The sequence below is a fragment of the Capra hircus genome, chromosome 3 (genome assembly GCF_001704415.2).
Source record: "Capra hircus breed San Clemente chromosome 3, ASM170441v1, whole genome shotgun sequence".
NCBI classification, from domain to species: domain Eukaryota; kingdom Metazoa; phylum Chordata; class Mammalia; order Artiodactyla; family Bovidae; genus Capra; species Capra hircus.
Window position 1 is genome coordinate 79,547,695 of NC_030810.1, and position 15,426 is coordinate 79,563,120.

The 15,426-nt window shown below is 37.4% G+C and overlaps 1 pseudogene; it reads right to left on the reverse strand.

Moving 5' to 3' along the window:
* On the reverse strand, positions 381-7,226 carry LOC102175919 (annotated as a pseudogene).

A 15,426-nucleotide genomic window follows, 5' to 3' on the forward strand; every position in this document is an offset into this window, starting at 1 on the left:
GCAGCCCAAGGGACTCTCAAGAGTCTTCTCCAACACCATAGTTCAAAACCACACCACATTATATTTATTACCATACTAAAAAGCTCAAACTTTGAAAATGAAAATAGCACATTTCTTATTTCACAGTTACAGTGGGTCAGGTATTTGAGAATAGTTTTAACTGGATGGTTCTTTTTGTTTGTTTCCACTGTTAAATAAGACAGATTTTCATTAAAAAAAAAAAAAAGACTGACATTTCATACATTGCATTTTCTTCAGAAAATCGAAAGCAAAGGATCGTTCATATTTCCTAAAAGTTCATCACTGCAGATTGGAAACACAACTATTGAAAAAACAGCTGAACTAGCACATGAAGCCTACTTACCCTTTAATTGCAGAAGTCAAGTTTTCTCAGATGTCAATACAGAGTTGAAAGCAGTTGGTAAAACTTTGCAGATTACTTGTGCTTGTTCCAGGCTGTTGCACTGGTAAACCCACAGGCTGTATTCTTGGTTACTCGCATCTGTGGTCTTCAGAGCCAGAAAGCTCTTTCCTGCCTCGAGACCGTCATGGAAACACACCATCCAGATGATTAAACACAGACCGAGCTGACGCAGAACACCATACTGATCTGATGTGGATACCTTTATATAATACTTGGAAATTCCCATAATAAATTCTTCCTCCAGAGGAACAAAGGACAACTTTCCATCTTGCTGGGCAATAACTATATAACTTATCAGGTCCAGTGGCCCTTCGAACTTTTCCCCTCCGAAAGTTTTAGTTTCTCAATGGTACCAACATACTTTATTTGAAGTTCTGCACAGGTGTCTGAATTGTTGCTTTGTCCTGTGTTCTTGGTGGAATCGGTGTCGAGGCTTGCCACGGTGCTGGACCATGACAGTCCCCCAAGGTTAGAGTCTACCAACTTGCTCTTGGTACTGATTTCACTGCTCTGGGAACTGCTACTGCTGTGGTGCTTCTTGCCTTTAAGAAACACCTTCCACCATAGCTTGATGCACAGGTGCTTCCTGCCAAATTGAATGCTATTCTACCGTCTTCAAAGGTTGGACAGAGTGTCTGCAAAAGTAGCATCCTTTAACTCCTACACTGTCAATTCTTGACAGAAAAGCAAGGTACCTGGGAAATCCCATGGACAGAGGGGGCTGAAGTGCTCTAGAGTCAGACGTGGCCAACTCGCCGCCCTCTGTGCTCAGGGCAGCCACTTTGGTTCTAGCTGGATGGTTCTTACTTATGATCTCTCAAGAGATGTTAATCAAGATATTAGCTAGTACTGAAGTCAATTCGACTTAACTGAGATAGGTTCTGCTTCAGAGCTCACTCGCTAGTCTGTTGGTTGGCAAGTCTCAAAATGTCCCTGCTCCAAGTTTATTCTTGTGTCTCTGTTGGGCTGCCTCAGAATATACAGCTGATTTCTTCCAGAAGCTTGAGATTTGAAAGAAAGTGAGAAAGCATCCAAATGCCACAATCTTTTTATAACCTAGTATTATAAATGATGGAATTCCCAGATGGCTCAGTGGTAAAGACTCTGTCTTCCAATGCAAGAAACTTGGATTTGATCCCTGGGTTGGGACAATCCCCTGGAGGAGGAAATGGCAACCCACTCCAGTATTCTTGCCTGGGAAATCCCATGGACAGAGGAGCCTGGCAAGGTACAGTCCATAGTGTTGCAAAAAATTGTACATGACTGAGCCACTAAGCACACACACATTAGAAATGATGGCCTATCCCTTCTTTCATGTTCTGTTTTTTTTCTTTTTTTTTAAAGAATCATGAAGTCAAGCTGACACTTAAGGGGAAACTCATTAGGAGACAACAATATCACAAATATTGTTCTGTGATTTTTCTAGTCAAGTGATTATAAATCACTTTATAATTGGTAAATTATCTGACAAAGATGGGCAAGTACAGACTACATGAGGAATGAGCAATCGTTAGAAGGCATATTGGGAAGAACTGTTAGTGAAATATCACATCAAAAAGCATACTGAAAGATAAAATCTGGAAAACTGTAAAGTGTCTTTTGCATTGATCTTCATCAGTTGCACATTTCCCAGTAGAAGACCCAAGTGAAATATTGATAGGTACTTAGAGCTTTTGTAATTTTCAAGGCTTTAAGGAAAAGCAATAAATAATATATAAAGGTTTCCTTTTACCTTGTCAAATACAGTCACACATCAGACATGGATTCATGCTGAAGATTGAGACTTTGTATTCAGCTAGGCCTCCTCAATTTTATAGAACTCACTCAGGACTGTGAATTTGGTACTAGGTGACTAGATAGTGGGAATTTCAGTAGAGTAGGAAAAAAAAAAACTGTAAAAAATTCAGATGTCCAATCAACATATAATTGGTTAATTAGTGTGCATTAGAATTTGAAGTATACTTATGTAGACATTAAAAATAATATCAAATCATTTTATTATTTGCATCCAGTTTAGGAAGATTAGGTAATAGGAAAGTTAATTTGTTTTACTTAATTTATTTCCTTTTATTTTTTATAGCTATTTAAAATATCCTTTCTGTGTTAAAACTCATAAACAATTAAATAGAATTGAGTATGTTGAAAATTTATTGAAAAAATAAGAAATTAATTATTCCACTAATTATTATGATTACCCTTATTGATAGATTATCACTTTATTAAAAAAAGAAAAACTTGGAAACTGTTTCTAAAAAAAAAAGTAATATAGTCTTCACAATATTATAGAAAGGGATCTGAATGTTTTTAGTTATCTTTCTACTCAACTGTGTGCCAAACAATTATATTTATTTTTTCAAAGAGAAATGAATTGCAAACCAGTCATAACTGACTCTATATCCAATTATTTATTTAAAAAGAAAAAAGCATTTGTTTTGAATAACTACACCAGTGGAGTTAGATAAATTCGTGGGACAAAAATCTCTGAAACTCTGTGTTGTTGTCAAATTGAAGGATTTTTCAGGTGTTTAGGTTGTAAATAAAATAAACAGAGCACCAAGGCAGTAGATAGAGCTATACTTTGTCATAGACAATGTATGCACAAATCAGCTCAAAACTAGATCTGATCTTAGCATTGTGATTAAAACATGCATTTAGTTTATTTAAACCTTCTGAGCTCTAACTGTTGATATTGGGAATAAATAATAGTATATAATCCAAAGAATGGCTGCAAATATCAAATGTAATACTATATAGATTATTCTATTATTTTAATTGATTTTTCATTGAAGTATAGTTAATTTGCAGTATTGTATTAGTTTCTGGTATACAGAAAAGTGACTCAGTTATACACAAACATGCATTATTTTTGTATCCTTTCCATGATGATTTACCCCAGGTTATTGAATATAGTTCCCTGTGCTATCTAGTAGGACCTTGTTGCTTATCCTGCAAGGCTTATTACAAATCACTGGCCTACTATGTGGTTGATGATAAAACATGAGCTTTTCTGTTTTTTATTATTAGCAGGATGAAAATTGAAACTCGAAACAATTAGTAAACAGTTAGCTTTGTCTATTTTTAATTCTGCATTCTCAGATTCAGCCAACTACAGATCATGTACAACGCTTGTGATCTACAGTTGGTTAAATCTGCAGATACGTAATCCACAGATATGAATGATTAGCTATGGGACTTAAACATCCCCGGATTTGGGTATCCACAGCAAGTCCTAGAGCCAGTTTACCAATACTGAGAGACAACAGTAATTTTACAAGTAGTGATAAACGTTGCTTAGAAAATTTTATAGAGATTGATCCTGTATCAAACAACAAAGACCTTATCAATTTATTATCAATTTATTAAGTAAAAGATAGAAAAGGAATGGTATTAAATCCACAACTGTATAAAAAAATGAATATTGTTAAAATGGAACTTATTAGAATTAAATCTTTTGCTCTATAAAAGATCTTATTGAAAGAATTAAAAAAAAAGCTAGATACTGGGCAAAATATTTTCCAATCCTATATCTGCTGAAAGACTCATATTTAAAAATATTTAAAGAGCATTCAAAACTCAACAGAAAAACAAAAGTAAACAATCTAATTACAAAATTATCAAAGGACATGAAGAGATGTTTTACCAAAGAAGTATAGATGGGAAATAAGCATATATAAACAGATATTGAATAACATTACCTTTCAGGGAAAGGCTAAGTTAAAAACATGAAGAGCTAGTACTATACATCTATCAGAATGGCTAAAAATAAAAATAAAATAGCTATAATACCAAATACTTACAAGGTTTCAGGAAAATTGGATTTCTTACATGTTGTTTGTGAGGATGTAAAAATGATACAGTCATTCTGGAAGATATTTTCACTCTGGAAAATAGGTTTCATAGACACACACATGCATACACATATAAAGCATGCTCTTGCCTTACGACCCACCAGATGCACTTGGGTATTTATCCAGAAAGCAAAAACTTTTACCCACACAAAAACTTGTAGATAGTTGTTTATACCAGCCTTATTTGTAATAGCCAGAAACTGGAAACAACCAAAATGTCCCTCAGTGGGTGAATGATTTAACAAATAGTGGTATTTTTATTGCCATGGAATACTACTCAGGAATAAAAACAAGTGAATTATTGGTATATACAACAACTTGTATGTATCTCAAGGCTATTATGTTGAGCAAAAAAGCCAATCTCAAAAGGCTGCAAACTACTATATAATTCCATTTACATGAATTTTTAAAATCATAACAGTACAGAGATAAAAAACATATGTGTGGTTTCCAGGGACTGAGGATAGTAAGGATGGGATTTGACAGATAAAGAGGTACCATGAGGTGACCCTTATGCTGATGCAGTGGCTATGTATCTTGATTGCTGTGGTGATTACATGAATCTACACATATAATAAAATGGCATAGAACTATATGTGCCAATTGTACCAATGTCAGTTTCTTAGTTTTGATACTGTACTATATTTATGTAAGGTATAACCATTGGAGGAGCCAGGATAAAGTTTACACTGAACCTCACTATACTATCTTTGCAACTTCCTGTGAATCTATAATTGTTTCAAGATTATTTGTTAAGTGGGTTAAAAAGATAGGCATCTCAATTCATTCCTCAAAAATGTCATCAAAGAACTTTGTCAAAATGATCCTGAAAAAGTCCTTCTAAAGAACAGGCTAATGATGAAAGTACTTCTTCAAACTTTTAGTTTATCACACATGAAAAATTAGAAACTATAAAAATGTAATATGAATTTTACTAGTGCTTAGTGTTATTGTAGCATGTTAAACTATTTATTATTTGATTAATCTACAATTCAATTTTAGAGGGTACTCAAACTGCACTGAGTCCTATAATATTAATCTTTCAGGCAGTCTGATAGGCATCTTTCTCAAAATAATTTTATTACTACAATTTTATGTGTAACTAGAAAATTCAAGATGCTATATAATATTTTTCCTACATCAGTGAGCAACTATGTCACACTTGTGAACTTTAATCTAGGTTTGATCTGCTCCAAAGTCTCTGTTATTTCCAATGTAGTAAAACTATATTTTCTCTTTTACCCTCCATATGTATGTTGTTTGTGTGTGTGTGTGTGTGTGTGTGCACTTCCTCACTCAGTCATGTCCACCTATGTGATGCTATGGACTGTAGCCCACCAGACTCCTCTGTCCATGGGGATTCTCCAGGCAAGAATACTGGAGTGGGTTGCCATTTCCTCCTCTAGAGGATCTTCCCAATCCAGGGACTGAACCCAGGTCTCTCACATTGCAGGCCTATGTTTTACTGTCTGAGCCACCAGCCATTTCTGAAAAAAAACTTGGCCATCAATTTCTAACTCAGATTTTCCAACAAATTGTCCCTTTAGCCCGTCTCATTGCTTCTGTGTAAAAAGTGGTTTGTTTGACAGTCCACAGCTATTCTAGAAACTTAAGGCCATGTAAGGAAGGGCTACAGGACTGATTTCTGTATTAGAGGTTGCTGGTCTTCATAATGGAATGATTAGATCTGATTTACAGCAGAATCAAGGTTTCCCTTGTGGCTCAGCTGGTAAAGTATCTGCCTGCAATATGGGACACCTGGGTTTGATCCCTGGATTGGAAAGATCCCCTGGAGAGGGCAAGGGCTACCCACTCTAGTATTATAGTCCATGGGGTCGCAAGGAGTTGGATATGACTGAGCAACTTATACACAGCGGAATAAAATCTTGCTCTAGGTAACACCCTACAGAGAAGCTGATAATCTGCTGCAGCCCCAAAGCAGCTGTTATTTCTCACTCAGGTGAACTTCTAAACAAATAACTAACTTTGCCCAAAGGGGCCAAGGTCTCCTTGGAAGGAGCCTAACAATTTCTTAATATTTCTTTTGCTGTCCTCAGTAAAGTTTTCAGAGTGTGAATTGTGTGGCTATTTAAAAACTCCAGGTTGACATCTCCACTTACACTTGAAAAAATTTCTAGTATACACTGAGAAATTTAGACTGATAAATTCCATGTATTGGATGTTTGCAATTAGCTTTTTGGTGACTGCCAAGTAGAAGTCAAATCTGGGGTAGCTGACCGCTGACTTAATCTAATTTCCATGCTTTTCAGTGTCTTTGTCCTCTTCCTAGGCCCATCCAAATTCCTCTTTCTGTCATTTTCCCTACTATTCTCTACAGAATCTCTATTCCATGGGAAACAACTCCCACACGTCCTCAGCAGTATTCTCCACCGATCTCTCGTCTTTCACTAGAACCTAAGTTTCCTCTAATATTAGTCTGTTCCTGCATTCATCACGAGTGTTCACTCTACCATCCTCCACTTAGCTCAAGTGAGGATTGACTTTTCCATAGCTTTCCACTTCTGCTTTCATCTTATGTAAATGTCTTCCATCTTTAAAAGTTCTTGGTACTTGTCTATCCTATCCAGTATCACTCTTCTCCCTCTTTATCTGCCAAGCTTCTAATTTATCCTGTTTAAATCTTGATGATTAGAATCTTCTCTGGCATCTTCTCACATGACTTCACCATATATGTGAATGGCCCATGTACAAACCTTATACAATTTTTTTTTCTGTTTTCACACTGTAGCTCTTTATCTCTGCACTGCTTAAATGACTAATTTCCATCACTCTCCCCTCATTATCATCGTCATGACCACATGTTTTGTCTTTCAAATGTACTCTCACTGTTTCCAGCCAATTTTTTTCTCCTGCCTTTTCAGCATATCCAGTTTTCCATGAATAAATTTAATTCTTGCGATCTCTTCTTTACTTCTTTCATCACTTAATACCATTACCAGCTTAGTCCCTTGTCTTTTTCTTGCAACAATCCAATACATACACTATGGGTGATCCGTCCGTAAATTTACATGCTCAGTTCCTACAGGGTCATTCATTCAGTATTTAGGTGAAAATCGTCCAAATTAGCAGTTTGTTTTCTTTGAAAATATGGCTTCTAAGCTCAACAAGATGTTGTTACTAATTGGAGATCTTTGTACATATCACTGGTTAGCTTCTTGCATTCCTAAAAGAGCTCCCTCAGAGCTTTGCTGGCATTTTCTTGCTCCCTGATTTACAGTTTTCCTCATTAGTTGGTGACCAAATTGTTCTCATCTAATTCCTTCTAATTTCAGTTGAGACTTGATTCTTCCCTACTATATTAAAGGTAAATACAAATGGCCACCCACTCCAGTACTCTTGCCGGGAGAATCTCATGGACAGAGGAGCCCGGTGGGCTACAGTCCACGGGCTTGCAGAGTCAGACATGACTGAGTGACTAACACTTTCACTCTCACTTTTCACATACATTCTAGTTTGTATTTGTTCTCATCACCTCTGATACTGATCCATCACTTTGATTTCTTCTGTTTTTACACCTTCAACTTCTCTTTCTTTCTTTTCAGAATATTTGTGAAATCATTCCATCATATTCTGTTCCATGTTTATTTTACATATTCTTTTAAATAATTATTTATTGTGTTTCTTTCCAATCCTAACTTCAAAATAAAAGGCTACTTTAACTTTATTAAGTTTATTCCTCTCCATTTTCAACTTAATACATTGTATTTTATGTTGTTGTTTCTTCATCACTAGTTGAAACTGCCATTTCAAAAGCCATGGTCTAAGCACTAGTGAAGTTAACTTCTTGATTGACCCTTCTTTTATTTTTGTTGACACTTTCTTATCAAGCCTCTCTTTCTCCAACTTCTTTCCAGGTTCCCCATCTTCTGCTCATCTCTTAAACATTTGTATTCAATAAGGACCTCTTCTTGTGCCTTTTTACATTATATTCTTCTTATGATCTCATTCCATTTCTGTGGTTTGAATTGCCACCAGTGGACTGATGACATGAGTAACATTTTTTTTTTCTGCTCAAAACTTTAGCCAAAATATATTTAACCTGTTTATAAAAAATTATACCTCCAAAAAGTATAAACAGTGGATGAGAATGGCTTAAGATCCACACTGCCTGAGTTTAAGTCTAGGTTTTGCCATTCACTTCTGTGTATGATTAGACAAGTTGTCTATGTCAATTTTCTTTACCTAAATTAAAATTAAAGTAATTTCTCATTAATATTGTTGTTGGGAGGATTAGACATTTAGCATTCATATAACACTTAGAATGGTGCCTTTCATGAGCTTTCAACAAATGTTATTTCTTCCTAATGGTTTTAAGAAAGAAGGAAAAGACATATTTGGATTTACGTGTCTATTTATTATAGGAATACTGTAAAGAGATCTCTAAACTTCAATTCTTAGATTTCTATGGACTCACTGGCCTTTTATACTACTCTTCAATTCCCCTGGTATTTGTAAATACCAGCCTTTTTTGTATCTTTTTTATTGTGTTTACAATCCCCCTGGCACTTTTAAATATCAGGTTGGAGTATTTGTAAATACTCCAGCCTCTTTTCTCAGCAGGCCCCAAATGGCATCATTTACGTTCATGCCCATGATACCAAACCTAGACTTAGTGCCTAACCTAACTGCAGTTTTTACCTTACCCAGAAATATTGTAACCAACCAGTCTGGAATATTTTATTTTCCACCAATGAGGTAATCTGCCACTTGGGCCCTTTCCACCCCCAGAGAAAAGGAGAAAAGCTGCATGATGAAACCCTGGCTGTTCCCATTCCTTCCCCCACAAAAAGATATTCTGGCCTAAAGATAACCCCCCCTTTTTTTTTCTTCTGCTAATATTTAGCTCCCATTCCCTACCATTCTTCCTATAAAAAATCTTCCATATTGTACAGTCCCTCAGCAGGCTCTTCTAGTTGCTAGACGGAATGCTGCCTGATTCATGAATTTCCTAATAAAGTCAATTAGATCTTCAAATTTATTCAACTGAACTTTTGTTTTTTAACATAATATAGTTCAGTTGAAAGGATCCTTGTAACTCCCTTATTCTTGTCTGGATTCTGAATCTATTGCCACCGAAGTGAATTGGGCCTTCTGATACTTTTCATGGACTATTTAAATAGCTATGAACTTGGCTCTCTCCTAATCTGTTTTCTATGTATTGTATTGACTGATATTTTTAAACACAACACTAATTATGTCACTGTCCTTTAAAGATCTTTTCAAGGCTCCTTACTGCCTTTGGAGTTAGATCAGTCTCTTGCCATGCCGTAGAGTACCACCATGACTGATCATGACTGGTCTCTCCAGCCACTTTTCTCACCAGCTGTTGCTCAAGCTCCATGGAGCAGGTATAAGAACTATACAGCCAGGCTACAGAAAGGGGGATCCCTTCCAGGGCCCAAGAGTGAGCTCTTGTCTAACACTCAGAAATTAATTGTCCAAGGAGATAAAGCAAGAGACTCTGTTGGGAAGGAATGTCCAGGCAGAGAACATTAGAGTGAGGGAACTCAGGAGAACTGTTCTGCCACCTGGCTTGCAGTCTCAGGTTTTATGATAATTAGGTTAGTTTCTGGGTCATCTCTGGCCAATCATTCTGACTCAGCATCCTTCATGGTGGCATATGCATTGCTCAGCCAAGAGGGATTCCAGGGAGGAGGATTCTGGGAGATTGGTAGGGGATACGGACTGGTGTCTCCTCTCTCCTTTTGACTTTCCCCATTCTTCCAGGTGATGGTGACTTGTTAGTTCCACTTTTGTTACCAAGACCTCCTCTTACAAGATAACCCATGCAAATGGCCACTATAGGGTCTGGCCATGGTGGACAGTTTTGGTCAATGTCCCCCTTAACCGACTGAAATATTCTGACCTCCCTCTCTCATGTTTCTTCACTTCCAGATTTTCCCAGCTTTAGCAAGTCTCCTTGCTAAGGGATCACCTCTTCCTAGTCCAGATTAGGTGCCACTCCTATGGCTCATTTGCATACCTCTAGCTTACCACTTGGGCTTTCCAGGTGGCACTAGTGGTAAAGTACCTACCTGCCAATTCAGGAGACATAATGAGACATGGGTTCAATCCCTGGGTCAAGAAGATCCCCTGGAGAAGGGAATGGCAAATCACCCTAGTATTTTTGCCTGGAGAATCCCATGGACAGAGGAGCCTGGTGGGCTATTGTCCATGGGTTGCCGAGAGTCAGACATGACCGAGTGACAGAGCATACACACGCACATGTCCCCATGAAACTTCAGACCTTCAGTATCTGCCTTTCACCTTTGCATCTCTAGTACCAAATGCAGAGCTTAGAACATAGTGTTGTATAAATTTCTGTGTGAAGAATGCAACTGAATTAACTATATCTTATTATAAAACTTTATTTTTTACTCTTAATATTTCCTGGAACCTAACCACAACAGCAGAAAATCATCTATATAAAAGGCCATTCTTCTATAAACTCTAAAAATATGACAGTTTTCTTTTTTTTTTTTTTTTTTGTCTTATAGATAAAAGCAAGGATTCTCAATTCAGTTCAGTTCAGTCACTCAGTCATGTTCAACTCTTCACAGTCCCACCCATGGACTGCAATACACCAGGCCTCCCTGTCCATCACCAACTCCCAGAATTTACTCAAACTCATGTCCATTGAGTCATTGATGCCATCTAACCATCTCATCCTCTGTTGTCCCCTTCTCCTCCCATCTTCAATCTTTCCCAGCATCAGGGTCTTTTCAAATAAGTCAGTCCTTCACATCAAGTGTCCAAAGTATTGAAGTTTCTGCTTCAACATCAGTCTTTCCAATGAACGTTCAGGACTGAACTCCTTTAGGATGGACTGGTTGGATCTCCTTGCAGTCCAAGGGACTCTCAAGAGTCTTCTCCAGCACCACAGTTCAAAAGCATCAGTTCTCCAGCTCTCAGCTTTCTTTATAGTCCAACTCTCACATCCATACATGACTACTGGAAAAACCATAGCCTTGACTAGATGGACCTTTGTTGGCAAAGTAATGTCTCTGCTTTTTAATATGCTGTCTAGGTTGGTCATAACTTTTCTTCCAAGGAGTCTTTTTTTCATGACTGCAGTCACCATCTACAGTTATTTTGGAGCACTCCCCCCCCCCCAAATAAAGTTTGTCACTGTTCCCACATCCAAGGTCAGGAGTGGCACCTGCACTTTGCTGGAGTAGCCATGTGGAGATACCCCATGTCCAAGGTCAGAGACACCCCAGTAAGAAAGTAGGCACTGGAGCAGCTATGAGGAGATACCTCATGTTCAAGGGCAAAGGAGAAGCCTCCAGCAAGATGGTAGGAGGGGCGAATTCACGTTTAAAATCAAACCCCATTCCTGCCAGAGAAGCCCAGAGAGCTCAAACAAACTTTGTGTGCACCAGGACCCAGGAACCCCACAGAGACTGAGACAGAATTGTGTTTGAGAGTCTCTTGCAGAGGTATGGGTCAACAGTGGTCAGCCACAGGGACAGGGGCTCTGGGTGTGGGTATTGCATAAGTCTTCTTGGAGGAGATCACCATTAAGCCCACCATAGAGCTGCCAGAACTTACACAGGATTGGGAAATTGACTCTTGCAAAGCACAACAGAGTGTTGTGCACCAGAACCCAGGAGAAAGGAACAGTGACCCCACAGGAGACTTGCCTGTGGGTGTCTGGGAGTCTCTGGTGAAGGCAGGGGTCAGTGGTGACCTGCTGCAGGGTTGGGGGCATGGACTGTAGAAGTACATGCATGAGATCTTTTGAGGAAGGTCACCATTATCTTTATTACCTCCACCATAGTTTCACCCCAGGAAAATAGCAGGGAGGGAACGCAGCTCCACCCATGAATTCCTTATTGCCAAATTCAGACTCAAATTGAAGAAAGTAGGGAAGACCACTGGACCATTGAGGTATGACCTAAATCAAATCTCTAATGATTATACAGTGGAAGTGAGAAATAGATTTAAGGGACTGGATCTGATAGACAGAGTGCCTGATGAACTATGGACGGAGGTTCGTGACATTATACAGGAGACAGGGATTAAGACCATTCCCAAGAAAAAGGAATGCAAAAAGCAAACTGGCTGTCTGAGGAGGCCTTACAAATAGCTGTGAAAAGAAGAGAAGCCAAAAACAAAGGAGAAAAGGCAAGATATAAGCATCTGAATGCAGAGTTCCAAAGAATAGCAAGGAGAGATAAGAAAGCTTTCCTCAGTGATCAGTGCAAAGAAATAAAGGAAAAAAATAAAATAGAAAAGACTCAAAATCTCTTCAAGAAAATTAGAGATACCAAGGGAACATTTTATGCAAAGATGGGCTCAATAAAGGACAAAAATGGTATAGACCTAACAAAAGCAGAAGATATTAAGAAGAGGTGGCAAGAATACACAGAGAAACTGTACAAAAGACATCTTGACAACCCAAATAATCCTGATGGTGTGATCACTCACACTCACCTAGAGCCAGACATCCTGGAAAGTGAAGTCAGGTGGGTCTTAGGAAGCATCACTATGAACAAAGCTAGTGGAGGTGATGGAATTGCAGTTGAGCTACTTCAGTTCCTAAAAGATGATACTATGAAAGTGCTGCACTCAATATGCCAGCAAATTTGGAAAACTCATCAGTGGCCACAGGACTGGAAAAGGTCAGCTTTCATTCCAATCCTAAAGAAAGGCAATGCCAAAGAATGTTCAAACTACTGCACAATTGCACTCATCTCACAGGCTAGCAAAGTACTGTTCAAAATTCTCCAAGCCAGGCTTCAACAATACACAAACCATGAACTTTCAGATGTTCAAGCTAGTTTTAGAAAAGGCAGAGGAACCAGAGATCAAATTGCACACATCTGCTGGATCATCGAAAAAGCAAGAGAGTTCCAGAAAAACACTTGGAACTTCTGCTTTATTGACTGTAAAACCTTTGACTGTGTGGATCACAATAAACCGTGGAACATTCTTTAAGAGAAGGGAATACCAGAGCACCTGACCTGCCTCTTGAGAAACCTATATGCAGGTCAGGAAGCAACAGTTAGAACTGGACATGGAACAACAGACTGGTTCCAAATAGGAAAAGGAGTACATCAAGGCTGTGTTTTGTCACCCTGCTTATTTAACTTAAATGCAGAGTACATCATGAGAAACGCTGAGGTGTATGAAGATCAAGCTGGAATCAACACTACTGAGAGAAAAATATAAATAACCTCACATATGCAGATAATACCACCCTTATGGCAGAAAGTGAAGAGGGACTAAAAAGTTTCTTGATGAAAGTGAAAGAGGAGAGTGAAAAAGTTGGCTTAAAGCTCAACATTCCGAAAACTAAGATCATGGCATCCGGTCCCATGACTTCATGGTGAGTAGATGAGGAAACATTAGAAACAAGGATTCTAAATGGGTATCATGCTATCTTTTCCTAAACTGACCTCAGCTATTCATATTTGTGACCACTTTAATTTCTCAGTGAAGACTAATGGTGGTATTTATGTTTGTTAATGAACAGAATGGAAGAGAGATTTGGACTACAAGAAAATATTTTAGCAAACTACAGATTATAATGGTGATGGTTTCTTTATACGCTAATTAATTTCCCTATTCAAAGTTAGGCTGCTAAGGATGTTCTTGGCTCTGGACTGCCCACCCCTTTTTCCCAATCTCTGTGACTTCTAGACTTTCTTCATGAAATATTCACAATTACAAGCAGCACATGAATCTCAGAACTTAATATTAAGGAAAAGGTGTCATATACAAAATAGCATATTCTGTATAATTCCATTGACAGGGGGTACAAAGTAGACAAAGCTAATGTATGCTCTTAGACATGAGGATGGTGGTTACTTTAAAACCCAGTGACAGGAAAGGAACATAAGGAGCACATCTGGAGGAAATGTTCTATTTCATGATTAAGGTGCTTGTTACGTGGATGTGTTTAGTTTTGAAAATTCACTATAGCTTAAAAAACTGCAACAGTTTTTATGAGGAAATGGTTATTATTATTTCCATTTGAATATGGGGCATCTGAGGTTCTGAGAGGCTGATGACTTGGTCGAGGTTGTACATTCCTTCAGTGGCAGACCTGAGTTTAAATCTAGGCTACCTGCCTCCAGTATCCAAGTGCATAACCATTCTGAGGAATGATATCTGCATGGAAATTGTGACTTACATAGGACTCAATACAGGAGTATAATATCAGGCCTTTCAAATAATTTATGATACTGTAGCAGCCTTTTCTGTGTCTTTTATATTCAGTCTTTAATGGAAGCATTTTACTTAGATTTGAATCTTGGAGTTTAATATGAGATATCAATGAATCGGAAAGACTGCATTCTAACTAGCTCATATTTTTGTAGCATAAAAAGAAGGCTTTTTAATGTATAAATCAGAATCATGACACAAAACTAAAATATGTAAAAATATGTCACCCACTTTTATTATTTTTAAAGAACCTTCACTTGAATGATTTGCGTCTTCAGCATCAACTTTGATGAGTTTTGTCACTATATGAGTATAATGTACATTTTGTTCATAAAATAATCAAAATATAACTACAGAAAGAAGATTTATCATTACTCTGAGGACATAGTTTTTGATAAACACCCAGGTAGATTATGTGTTAATAACTTGAACTAGAAATAAGTTATTGAATCATTTTGATTGCTATATAAGTATATATGACATAATACATTACATATATATCTTACAAATAGAGAAAATACCAATGTAATCACTGGTATAAAATAATTGTCATAGATTAATAGATAATTTCTTCTGACTGAGTTAACTTTTTTCTCATTAAGATGGGAAGTGAAATGTTTTATGAAAGTGCACATAGAATAAGTCCTTTTGACTTCCTTGAAAAAAAAACCTTTGATAAAATTTCACATGACAGGATGATGAATAAGCTGAAAGCTTCAAAAACTCTAGGCATTTTATCCAAAACACTAAAACAAGCTAAAAGGGATAATGGAGATTACTTTAAAAGTGGCTTATGGCCACATTGTTTGGTAAGTGTTAAGTGGGGTTTTATAAGGTCACTTTATTGAACTCCACTACTTTAAAGACATAGAAACACATATTTTTAAAGTATAAAACTAGAAGAAACTATTATGCATCACTGTGATATATTTAATAAAGCCAACCATTTTTAACTGAGATCAG